The sequence below is a fragment of the Nicotiana sylvestris genome, chromosome 5 (genome assembly GCF_000393655.2).
Source record: "Nicotiana sylvestris chromosome 5, ASM39365v2, whole genome shotgun sequence".
Taxonomy (NCBI): domain Eukaryota; kingdom Viridiplantae; phylum Streptophyta; class Magnoliopsida; order Solanales; family Solanaceae; genus Nicotiana; species Nicotiana sylvestris.
The window spans coordinates 23012270-23025572 of NC_091061.1; positions in this window are offsets into that span (position 1 = coordinate 23012270).

Genomic DNA, 13303 nt, shown 5'->3' on the forward strand with positions numbered 1-13303 from the left:
TCTTGCACATTGGCATGATTAAGTGTAGTGATCGACATAGGATTCAGGAGTTGAAGATCAAGGTTGCAGTTAGGTGTTGACAAAAATGTCAAGAGCTCGGATGAGCGGGAAAGGATTCAGATGGTTAAGGTAAGCTGGTATTGTCTTTAGCGTCACCTGGGATCGATGTCCTGTGTAAGAGGCTCTAAGTACTGATTTCGGATTTTTGATTTGCTTTACGACATTTGTGCGTCCGGTGGTATGAATGTAAAGACTTGTTATCTGGTGCGGAAGGTCGTGGAAGCACGTCCCACACGAAGACTGTATAAGTGTGACATGTAGTCACTTGATTGATCGAAGATTGGAACCAAGTATGGAGATTGTGGTACTATTGTTCATGTGAGAATTTATGCCTAGAGGGCGCCCGATTCATTTGGTTGTGGACTGTGGAGGTTTGTTCTAGATATGATGGTTGTTCTTGTGTGTTATGGGAAAAAAGGTTATTATGAGCCCTTGAAAGGTTATTAGACTAATACGGTGCGATCCGAATCGGCTTAAGGTCCGTAGGTGGATCTAAATATAAATTTGGGCTCTATGTCGGGTCGGAGGTGTTCATTTCAGTATAGTGCTCTTTGTGGAGGAGTATTTGGATGTTGGATGTTAATTCGTCGCCGGCTACTTCATGTAATACTATATTATGCCATGTGAGTTGTGAAACGGCTTATTAATTTCATATGTGTTGAGGTTCCCCGCAATGATGGTGTTATGTGAGGATGGATCTCGAGATGTAGATCATATATCACACCTTAGTTGTGCTTGGGTTTTGTAGCGTACGGCTCTATCTGTCTCCCTAGGGATGGTATTATGCACTTAGCATGCTTATGTCCGATATTCGGCTATTTTGCAATAATAAGCATTCTAGCTCGGTAAGTATTTCCTTATAGATTTTTTTGTGTGGATCGGGTGGCACGCCGCCACAGGCATGTTGTTTGGATCGGGTTGCACGCCGCAACAGTGTGATGATGAGTAGAGTCCCTTATATTCTATTTTGTGTGTTTTGTTTCCCATTTTCTGAGGAGGGTTCATGACACCTTTTCAATTGTCTAATTAGTTACGTGGGTTGAGTGGTCCCTTCCAGAGTTTGTTTTCCTTATGTATCACGTTCGAATTTGTAGCTTACTGGCACATTGTGGCATCATATTAAACTTTTGGTCATGTCTGGGGTGGCTTATTGCCTGAGTAGCTCGTACTGGGTGAGATGAGATTTTTGGATCCAAGATCAATGCGATCGGATTATATGAAGTATAGTAAAGAGAAAATACAATTATTTGGTTATAATGGGGTGATGCTTCTAGGCAGAAGGAGAGATTCAATGATTTGTTGACTCGGCAGTTGGTTATGAATTCCTACATGTCTCTTCCAACGTGGCGGTATTTCAAGAGTTGGAACAAGACTTATATATGTCATGAGGTGCATGGTGAGCATCAGATTCGGGGAATGTCAACTATTATGATCAGAGAATGTTATTATGGTCATGTGGATGATGCGCTGCATGGTATAAATTCAGCAAAGGTATGCAGTCATGTTCTGGTACATCGTGTGGTGATTGATACGGTGTTCGTATGTTGGAAGCAGGTCTGGCAGGGAATTTTGGATGTTGGAACTTGGCTCTAAGGATTATTTACCTAAATAAAAGAGAATATCATCAGATTTGATCGAGCTAATGTGCTCAACTGAGTTGTGGTAGCACGGGCAGGTGCACGAGGTATTAAACAGTAATTTCGGACAACTCCAGCGCAGTTCTTAGCATGTTCGAAGACGAACGTATGTTTAAGTGGGAGAGTATGTAACGATTCGACCGGTTGTTTTGATCTCTAGTGCGTCCTTCAAAAGTTTGAGGCCATGAACAGCTTCACTTCAGGTATTACGACTTGTACGCGTAATCGAAATTGAATTTCGAAAAGTTCAGAGTTGATTTGGAAAGAGAATTCTCATTTCGAAAGCTTTAAGTTGGAAGAATTGGTTAAGTTGTGATTTTTGAGTAAACGACCTCGGAATCAGGATCTGAAAGTTGCAACAGGTTCGTATGATGATTTCGTACTTGGGTGTATGTCCAGATTGGGTTTTGGATGACCTGGGAGCATTTCGGCACCTATTGTGGAAGTTAGCATTTTGGGAAGAATTTCATAAATATGGGTTGCAGTGCAGTTCAGTGTTATCGATGTCCGTTTGGGATTCTGAGTCTAGGAATAGCTCCGTATGGAAATTTTGGTATGGGAAGCGCGTCTGGAAGTAGATTCGGAGGTCATTAGGTCATTTTGGAGTCATTTGGCTAAAGTTAGAGATTTGAAGGTTTTTAAGAAGTTTGACCAGAAGTGGACTTTTTGATATCGGGGTCGGATTCCGATTCTAGAAGAAGGAGTAGGTCCGTAATGTCAAATACGACTTGTGTACAAAATTTGAGGTCAATCGGACGTGATTTGATGGGTTTCAGCATCGAATAGAGAAGTTTGAAATTTTAAAGTTCATTGAGCTTGGAATGGGGTGTGATTCGTGAATTCGACGTTGTTTGATGTGATTTGAGGCCTCGAGCAGATCCGTGTCATGTTTTGGAACTGGTTGTGTGACTGGACGGGGTCCCGGGGGCCTCGGGTGGATTCCAGGTGGCTAACTGATTGAATTTGGAATTTGAAAAAGAATTTAGGCAGCTGATATCTGGTGTAACCGCACCTGCGAGGTTTTGGCCGCAGGTGTGGAGGCGCAACAACGGCCTGGCAGTTGCAGATGCGGGGTTGGGCAATCAGGGGAAGGACCGCAGGTGTGGAGTGTTGGTCGCATCTGCACAAGCGCAAAAGCGAAGGAGTTAATCACAGAAGCGGAAGGAAACCGTAGAAGTGAAAGGAGCCTCCCACCTGCGAAGCCGTAGGTGCGACAACTGTTCCACAGGTGCAGATATGTCGCTGGGCAGAAGGGTTTTATAAAAACGGGACTTGGCCCATTTTTCTCTCATTTTCATTTGGTTTGGACGATTTTGGAGAGCTTCAAGGGGAGATTTTCATCAAGCAATTCTAGGTAAGTAGATTCTTCCCATTTGTGAGTTAAATACATGAATTATACATGGATTGAAGAATTTGGTATTTTGGATTTTGACCACAAACTTGGGCATGGAATTGAAAATAAATTATATATTTAAGTTCATGGGTTTATGGGTAAAGTTTATTTTCGAAAATATTCGGAATCCGGGCACGTGGGCCTGATGATGATTTTATTGACTTTCCGAGCAGAGTTGGGAATTGTTGTAAATTGAATTATTATGAGTATTAGAGTATATTTTAATTGGTTTACGCATTGTTTGGCCATTTCTGGAGCGTTGGGCATCAGATTGAGGTGTTAGAGCGACGTTGGAGCCGGTTATTTAATTTCGGAGCGAGGTAAGTCTCCTTTCTAACCTTGTAAAAGGGAATTAACCCCATAGGTGGAATAAATTAACATGTGCTTCTAATTGTGGGGGCTACGTACGCACGAGGTGACGAGAGTCCGTATGTAGCTACTAGCTATGCCTATGTCCGGTTAGTCTAGGTTTACATCATGCCTTGTTGATATTGCTGTCGATTTATGTTATTGTGTACCTTGAGAAGAAGCAAGATTGAGGTTGAGTCATAATTGTCTTGAAAGAATGGAAATTTGAAGAAACTCAAGATTTAAAGGTTTCATTTGAACTTCGAAATTTCGAAAAGAATTGAGAAATATTATAATAACTTGAGAAATCTATGTGTAACCGCGTCACATGTATATTTCGCAACGGAGTAATTTTCTTAAAAAACTTCAAGTTGAATTTCCCTTATTTTGAAAAAAAATCAATAAAGAAATATGATTTAAATGTTAAATTTATATTTGACCGCATCGCAGGCATGATTCGCGAGCGGGGTAATTTCTTAAATTTACATTTGACTGCGTCGCATGTATGGTTCACGAGAGGGTAATAGATGCATCTATGGTTCACAGCGTTCGACCCTCGGCAATGCACAATTTACATTTATATTGGATCGGACCGAACATCCTCGGTGGAATTTATGTGTGATAATAGAATTGGAAACCCTTTCCATAACTTGTATAAATTCGTTATTTGAAAGATCAAATGTTTTAAATAAAGGAAGCATTTTTGGGTTCTTTAGTATGATGAAAGAATTGTTCAGCTATTTCTTGTTCTGAGCTTTGTTGTTATCTTTATAAATCATGCTTAATTAGAATTTCATATTATTATATTGTGGGACCACTAGTAAGTGTCGGAATCGGCCTCTCGTCACTACTTCTTCGAGGTTAGACTGGATACTTACTAGGTACGCGTTGTTTCCGTACTCATACTACACTTGATGTGCATTTGATGCACATGTACATGTATGCCTAGTGGCATAGTTGGGCGCATCAGCATGGCTGATACGGAGACTTAGGTGAGCTGCATCTCTCGAGACGACCCGCAGCCAGCAGAGGCTCCTTCAGAGTATTGTATTTTCTTTCTGTCCAAATTTATATTCCGGACAGTTATTGTATTACATTTTATTTCCTAGAAATTGCTCATGCACTTGTGACACCGGGTGCTGGAATGATTATGGGAAATTCAGTTTTGCAATCGTAAATATTTTATTTATTCTATAAAGATTATCTTTTACTAGTTACATTGAAGGACAATTTACGATTTCAGAAATATTAAAAAAAGGAGAATTTAATTAACTATTTAGTGTTGGCTAGCTTGATAGTGGTGTCCGGCGCCATCATGACCTTAAAAGAATTTTTGGGTCGTGACACAAATCCTAATACCTCAAGTCAAGGTTAACGACAACACTTACCTCGCACCAAGGATCAACTCAAAGCTCAAGCATAGCTTTACCTTTCAAGCAAGCCTATGAACCAATAGAATCTAACAAATTACCAATCAAACGATTTACATTAAGCCTTAGGAACTACCCACGATTGCAAAAGATTCAATTTAGGCCATTATTAAAAAAGTCAACAAAAGTTAACTCCCAAGCCCGCTTGGTCCAAGCCTGAAATTCGGACCAAAACCCGATTATCCATTCACTCCCGAGCCTGGTTACGTGATTTATTTTGAAATTCGACCTCAATTTGATCCGACCTCAATTTTACAAAAATACTTAATTATACCCAAATCCCCAATTTTCACCATGAAAACACTAGATTTTAGGTTGAAACCTTATGAAATGTAACGAAAGATTGAAAGAAATAGGTTAGAATCACTTACCAACGGATTAAGGAAGAAAGGTTCTTGGGAAAATCGCCTCTAGGGTTTTTTTCTTTTGAAAATTTGAAGAATGAGAGTACATCGCCTCTAGGGGTTTCTGCTATCATCACAATTGCGATGATTTGTTCGCAATTGCAAAAAAATGGCTACTCCGAAAATGCGATCATTTGATTGCAAATGCGATCATTGTGCCCCTAGCCCCTTCGCAATTACGGAGGATTGGTCGCAAATGCGAACCATGTGGTGCCCAGCTACTCTTCGAAATTGCGAGGAACAACTCGCAAATGCGAACCTGACAGAGGTCGCAAATGTGAAACCGGACCTCGCAATTGCGAGGTCTTAGGGCTGCACCAGAACTGAAGCACACCAGCACATTCGTAGTCCAAAAGTCACTTCGTAGCCTATCCGAAACTCACCCGAGCCCTCGGGACTCGAAAACAAACATGCACACAAATCCAAAAATATCATACGAACTTGTCTTGCGATCAAATCACCAAAATAACACCTAGAACTACGAATTGAGCACCAAATCAAAGAAAATTTTCAAGAAAACTCATGAACTTCAATTTTAACAATCGGACGTCCGAATCACGTCAAACCAACTCCGTTTCATGCCAAATTTGACAAATAAGTCATAAATATAGTAGTGAACCTATACCGGGTTTCAGAATCAAAATATGGGCTCGATATTTTAACAAAGTCAAACAATGGTCAAACTTTCAAATTTCAACAAAAAGCGATAACTCGAGGTAGAGACTTCCGAATTCGATTCCGGGCATACACCCAAGTCCTAAATCACGATACGAACCCACTGGGACCGTCAAAATACGGATTCGGGTCCGTTTTCTCAAAATGTTGACCGGAGTCAACTCTAATGACTTTTAAGGTAAAAACTTCATATTTTGTCAGTTTTGAACATAAAAGCTTTTCGAAGAACATTCAGACTGTGCACACAAATCGAAAAAGGCTAAAATGAGGTATTTGAGGCTTCGAAACATAGAATTAGGTTCTAGAACACTAGATGACCTATTGGGTCATCACATATAGTTTCCGTATAAGATCTTAAACATACTATACAATTTCATTTGATCAAGGTTGCAGTAGCTGAATCTTAATTAAATAAGATCATATGAATCACTAGACATTAAATTAAAATCGTATACAAAAATTTATTTCCGAAACATTTTGCTATATAATTTCGAAGAATAGCAACATATGTTGTATGTAAAACAGAAAAGTAAGTACTAATAGAATACCATAAATTAAGCACATAAACTCTAAGATATTAAAAGTTCTTATTAATATTATGAAATTTTTCTAATTTCCAGAATTGTCACAAATTTATGCCAATTAAAAAACTTTATAAAATATAAAATAAGGAGTATCAAAAGTTACAACCTAAATGGTCTTTATTTGTGACAATTTCATTTAAGTTCTCTGTTTTGTGACTTTATAAAAAAACGAGACAATAGTGAATATAGACCAATAGTGCTTAGTTGGTTTAATTAATATTCACTTAATAGTTGGACTAGATTTTTGGTCTATATAAAAAAACAGACCGGCCACTGCTATCGCGTTGTCTTCAACCTCTAGCCGGGTCACTTCGACTAGGTTTAAACCCATTTTACAGATCTAAATTGATTTTACCATTTCAGACAACAAAATAATGTTTTAATATCGTAGAAATTCCAGAAAATTAGATTCTATATAATTTTTACCATTAGTTTGCTTCAAAAGTTTAAAAAACAGATCTAAGAATTAAGTATATAACACCCAAAACATATGCAAACTCCGAAAGAACAAGGCAGAGGTTAATATACATCACTCTGGTACCAACTGTTAGAGCATAGCGTAGCGAAAATAAAGATCAGACATACCTCCGGCCATTGTTACGAAGTCGTCGTAAAAAACAGTGTCGATTTTTTCTACTCCGGCGAGTCGTTTCCGGTTAATCTTCTAAGCACTCAAAACCTCACTTTTTAGATGGTATGTGTCACGACCCAATTTTCCTCTGTAGGATATCGTGACGACTCTTAGTCTCTAAGACTAGATAAGCCTAACACTTACTGAATTATTAGAAGATTTTAGCCATAACTACTAAAGATGAAATAGAAACCTTTATTCACAATTTAAAATTCCGAAAACCAATAGTACAAGTCATAAGTTCTACTGAGTTACTAGACAATCCCCAAATACAACTGTTCGGAATACAGTTAAACAGTATAATGAAAATATCAGAAGGTGACTCCGAGGCCTGCGAACGCGACGACAGGTTTACCATGAGTCTCCTCAACTCGACCAACAAGCTAATAATCAACAAGAACTGGCACCTGGATCTGCTCAATAATATGCAGAAGCGTAGTATGAGTACACCACAGCGGTACCTAGTAAGTATCAAGAATAACCGCGAAAGAGTAGTGACGAAGGGTAGTCAAGACACCTACCGGACTAAACAACTTGAATAAGTGTATAGATGAACTCGTAGAGAAACAATATTAAAATAAAGCTAAACATGATAAGAGCACAAAACAATACTTGCAATAATATACTAATAACAACAATATTTAAAAGAAGTAGTCAAGTAATAATGCCGTAGAGTAATCTAGACACAGTCTAAGTCCGGTGATACCAATAAAGAAATAAGTAACAACTCAATAGGAACAACTGCTCTCACACCAGATTTGTTCAGGCATTTCCACGAGGTACCGAACCTCAAAATCACAACTCTAGGGTCCAAATTCTTGAACCCTAATCACTTGGCACCGTGTGCCCACATTTCAATCCATGACCGCACTCACGACTCACGTGCCAAGAGGACAACTCTCACACAGAAGGCAAGTAGACAAGAGTACATATGATGGTAAATAACATCAGGACTCATCTCCTTAAACCGATGTGGGTGATTCATATACGTGTATGTATGTGCAAGTGTTCTACCACAATTCAAGTCCACAATTAAGAGTGGAGATATATAAGAAATGACACATAAGAAGCGATCATCACGGAATGTACAATGTAAATGAGACAACAATGAGTGTACGTTACGACAAGCACAACAAGGTTAGCTATATAGAACTGAGCAAATAGAGCAACACGAAGGAAAACAATTAGCAGTATGCTAAGGAAGACAACAATCAAATACAAATGAACAGAAAAGGGGAAAATGACAACATAGCCCTCCCGAGGTACCGCCACCTAGTCTCAAATCGTAAATAAATCTCAACGGCACGACCGAAACCTCATGCAAACAATAATAACCGCACGAAAGAAATCTCGTGCAACAATAACGACCGCACGGTAGAAACCTCATGCCACATTAACATCCGCACGACAGTAACCTCGTGCCACAATAACAATCTGCACAGCAGAAACCTCGTACCACAATAACAACCCGCACGACAGAAACCTCGTGCCACAATAATAATTCGCACGGTAGAAACCTCGTGCCACAATAACAATCTCCACGGCGGAAACCTCGTCCCACAATAACAAGCCGCACGGCAGAAACCTCGTTCCACAATAACAATCCGCACACCTCGTGCCACAAAAATAACCCACACGACAAAAACCTCGTTCCACAATAACAATCTGCACATCAGAAACCTCATGCAAACATAACACTGAATACCATAGCAACAACAATAACACAAGAATATAGCAAGTAAATCAACTCAGGAACTCCAGAACACAAAAGACGGAAGAACGAACTCACAAAGAAAAACACAACAGGAGATAATGGTACAACATAGCAATAACTCAATAAGGAAGAGATACTGTATAGCAATGATTTCACATAAGTACAATTCAACAACAAGAGGGATAACATGAATCAATGACTCCAATTAATGGTAACATAAGAGCCTAAGAACCCAAGAACTTCCAAGAGATTCAGCTAATTCAATTAAGGATAAGCAGATTATGGAAAAGATAATAATAATTTCAATCAAGGATAAACAATTATGGAAAGGATAACATACAAATAAAAGAGGCAACAACTTCCGTTAAGGCACATAAGAGATTAATCGACAATAAGGGTAAAACATGGAGCAATTAATTTCAAATAAGACACGTAAGAGTGAATTTAGTAAATGAGGGATTTAACGTAACAAAGCAACTTCATATCTAATGAACATAAGAACCTAAGAGCCGTAAATGGTCAAATTATCACAATTAAGCCCGAGCACGTATTCGTCACCTCGCGTACACGGGCTTCACATGACACAATTAGCACCAAATACTCAAATCCTAAGGGGTAGTTCTCCCACACAAAGTTAAGCAAGATACTTACCTCGAAGAAGCTAGACCGTTACTCTAAAATGAACTTCTCGAGTAAAACAACCTCCGGACGGCTCAAATCTAGCCAAAATAACTTCAAATCATAAATAAAATCATAAGAAACAAATTCCGGATAATAAAGCCTCAATCTTTAACAAAAATTAAAAAATCAATCCCTGGGCTCGTACTTCGAAACCCGATAAAATTCACAAAAATCTGAACACCCATTTCAATACGAGTTCAACCATACCAAAATCATCAAATTTCGATAACGAATCGCCCTCCAAATCCTCATTATTCATTTTTGAAATTTTTTATAAATTTTGTAACACTTTGATCTCACCATTTTGATGTTAAAACTCAAATAAGTTCATAAAGTATACATAGAAATTGAACAAGGGCACTTACCCAATAATTGTAGATGAAATTTCTCTTTCAAAATTGCCCACTCTTGGACCTAGGGTTCAAAAATATCACAAAATGAAGCAAAAACCCAAGTTACACAGTTGAAAACAAGCTGTAGATGTCACATTTACGATCTAGAGTTCGCAATTGCGAACCCTCGCAAAAGTGAAGAATCCTTCGCAATTGCGAATAAGAACATGGCTGGAAAATGTCGCAATTTGCGATAAAAATATTCGCAATTGCGACCACACTAGAAACCAGCAGTCTCCCCGATATGGAAATGAGCATAGCTCTCTCATACGATGTTCGAATTCAGCGATTCTTTTTGCTATGGCTCCGTAATTACGATACGGATCTAATGGTTCAGTATAAACTGAATTTGAAGCTCATTTGCTTAATATGGTACCATTTATGCTTGAAGAAACAACACTGAAGCATCAGAAACAAGCGCAACACAACCTAAACGTATCCGAAACTCACCCAAGCCACTCGGGACCTCGTCCAAATGTACCAACAAATCCTGTAACATAATAAGGACCTACTCGAGGCCTTGAATAAGATCAAATAACGTCAAAATTATGAATCACACCTCAAATCAAACTTAATGAACTTTTAACTTCTACAACTTGTGCCGAATCATATCAAATCAACCCGGAATGATATCAAATTTTGCATGCAAGTCCCAAATGACACAATAGAGCTATACCAACTTCTAAAACTGAATTTCAAATCCGATATCAATAAAGTCAACCCTTGGTCAAACCTCTCAACCTTCCAAAACTTCAACTTTCCAATTTTTCGTTGAAATGCTACAAATTATCCTACAAACCTCCAAATCCAAATTCGGACGTATGTCTAAGTCCAAAATTACCATACGAAACTATTAAAATCATCAAAATCCCATTTGGGATCATTTACACAAAAGTCGAATTTTGGTCAACTTTTACTGCTTACTAAAATTAAGAATTCTTCTTCCAAATTGACCCCGAATCATCCGAAAACTGAACTCGGTCATGCACGTAAGCCATAACACATAATACGGAGCTGCTCAAGACCTTTTATCGCCAAACAAGACTTTAATTCTCAAAACGACCGGTCGGATCGTCACAATATGGGGATTAATAGAAGATTTGTGCTTAGGGACCCAACCAGATATGTCATATATATTGTTCTTCCATCAAGAACAATTTTATAACAGTCACATAAATGGGCAGAAGTTTCTTCACAACTTGGGCAGTTACATAAATTGAAGAAGGGAGTTGAATAAGGGAGTTTTAACAATTCCAAATTAAATGGACCACCTTTTAAAACGTTCAATGTAAGAGAATGTTTCCTACAATATTATCTCGCTTAAGATTAGAAATTTGTATTCTATTGTTTGAAATAACTAATATTAATGCATATATATCACATATGTACAATTAACTTTTAATTGCAATAACAAAGAAAAACATTTGCAATTATCCTTTTCTTTTTTTCATAGAGAATCAATTTATCATATATTGTATTGCTTTAATAACTTTTATTTTTTCGAGATAACAAAGTCACACAACTATTACTTTTTGATTCAAATAATAAAAAGCACCACAAAAATTTCATTCTCTCCCTATTAGCATACCATGTCATATTAAATATTAATTTTTAATCATAAAACTCGTTTAACCTGTATCCCTTATACCCATTAATCCACCAGATACTAATCAATATTGTCCGGAGGTCTCCATAGTGCATATTATTTTCTTCTACCTGACTCCCTTCAGTCTATTTTAATTGATTTTTTGATCGTTTTCATACATATTAAGAATTTATTTTTTAATATTAATTAACAATGAATTTGATCATATTAACCTTAATTTATCATTAAAAATTAAATATAACAAATGACAGCTTTACTGCGATAAAAAATAAAATGTTACCAGACAGATAGAAGTTTTATGAATGTTAAAAAAAGTTTAAATGAGTTCAAAACTCAAACAGAAATTTTCTAAAATTTAATGTATGAAAAAGGTAAAGTAAAAGTTCTACTATTAATCATTCCATAACCAAAGTAATGAGTCATTCCAATATATACAATCTTCAATGGATCCAAACTCCAAGTGCAAGCTGCTGCTGTACTGATGTCACGATCCATTTTCTGAACAAGTTGGGATCGACACTCGATCACTAAACATGACCGAGCAAACCATCGTTGCTTATCAAATCTATTATAACTCCAAACTTTATATGCAACAAGGCAATACTCCAACCAAATACTTTTGATTAATTTAAATATTTAAATAAATCAATTCCAAAACTTTATTCGTAATAACTACTGAATTTATGCTAAGTTATTATCAAAAACATCTAAATCTTAACCCATTGACTATGTCTATAATGCCTCTACTGATAAACTGACGCACTACTCAGGACATAAGATTTTCTGGCCAGTTCTCTAAGTAAACAAAGAAATAACTAAATAAATATAACTCTAAGGAATACTCCACGAACAAAAGCAGAGCTCACCAATAGCACTAGAAGAGAAGGAAGTCCTAACCCGTAGCATGCTCACCTGCAAAATCGGTTCCTACGTTGTACCACAGACCAACGTAGATTCCCAAAAGAGAACGTCAGTACCATCCATTATACTCAGTGAGTCTCAACAACAAGGGATGCAACTTTAATACAATACACATTTCGAGCAAAGAATATAACTGCATAGAAAACATAAAGCCTCTAAGAACAATTCTAAAATAATTGCATAATAGCAGTTTATGAATATTCTAAAAGAAATTCTTTTCTTTTTCTAAAAAAAATTACCTCTCTTTATACTTTGGGAGTTCCAACTATCCTGACTTAATTCTGTCTCAGTCAACATGTGATCGGCATGGGTTCGATCCCAACCTGATCGAATAGGCCCAATCCACGAGGTGCCACTCGCTTCATGGTTCTCACCGCTCATGTCTCATACCCTAGCATGGCTAAGTAAATTCTCAGCAACGAGACCCTCGGCTCGTGTACTCCTTACTTTGGCACAAGTAGTTTCAGGAAGTCAACACCTTGGTCAGGACCCTAGGCTTGGACGATGACCCCTTCTCAGAATAAAGGATACATCCCAAAAATGTTTTCTTCCTAAAACTTCTTCTTGTGACTTTTAAAGTCTAAATCTTTTATACATACTCATACTGGTATCCTTAAATGTAAGGCATGACATAAGAATGAAATAAACATTCAAAAGTATTTATAAAGATTCTTGATCCTTCATGAATTTTCAACATGAAAATGGCATATAAGAATAACATAAAAGATCTGAAATTTATGCCCATATATCAAAATAATCATCTAAACTTTACCTAGAAAATAATTCTAAGCTGATAGGTACTTACTACTCCAATTAAGTATATATTA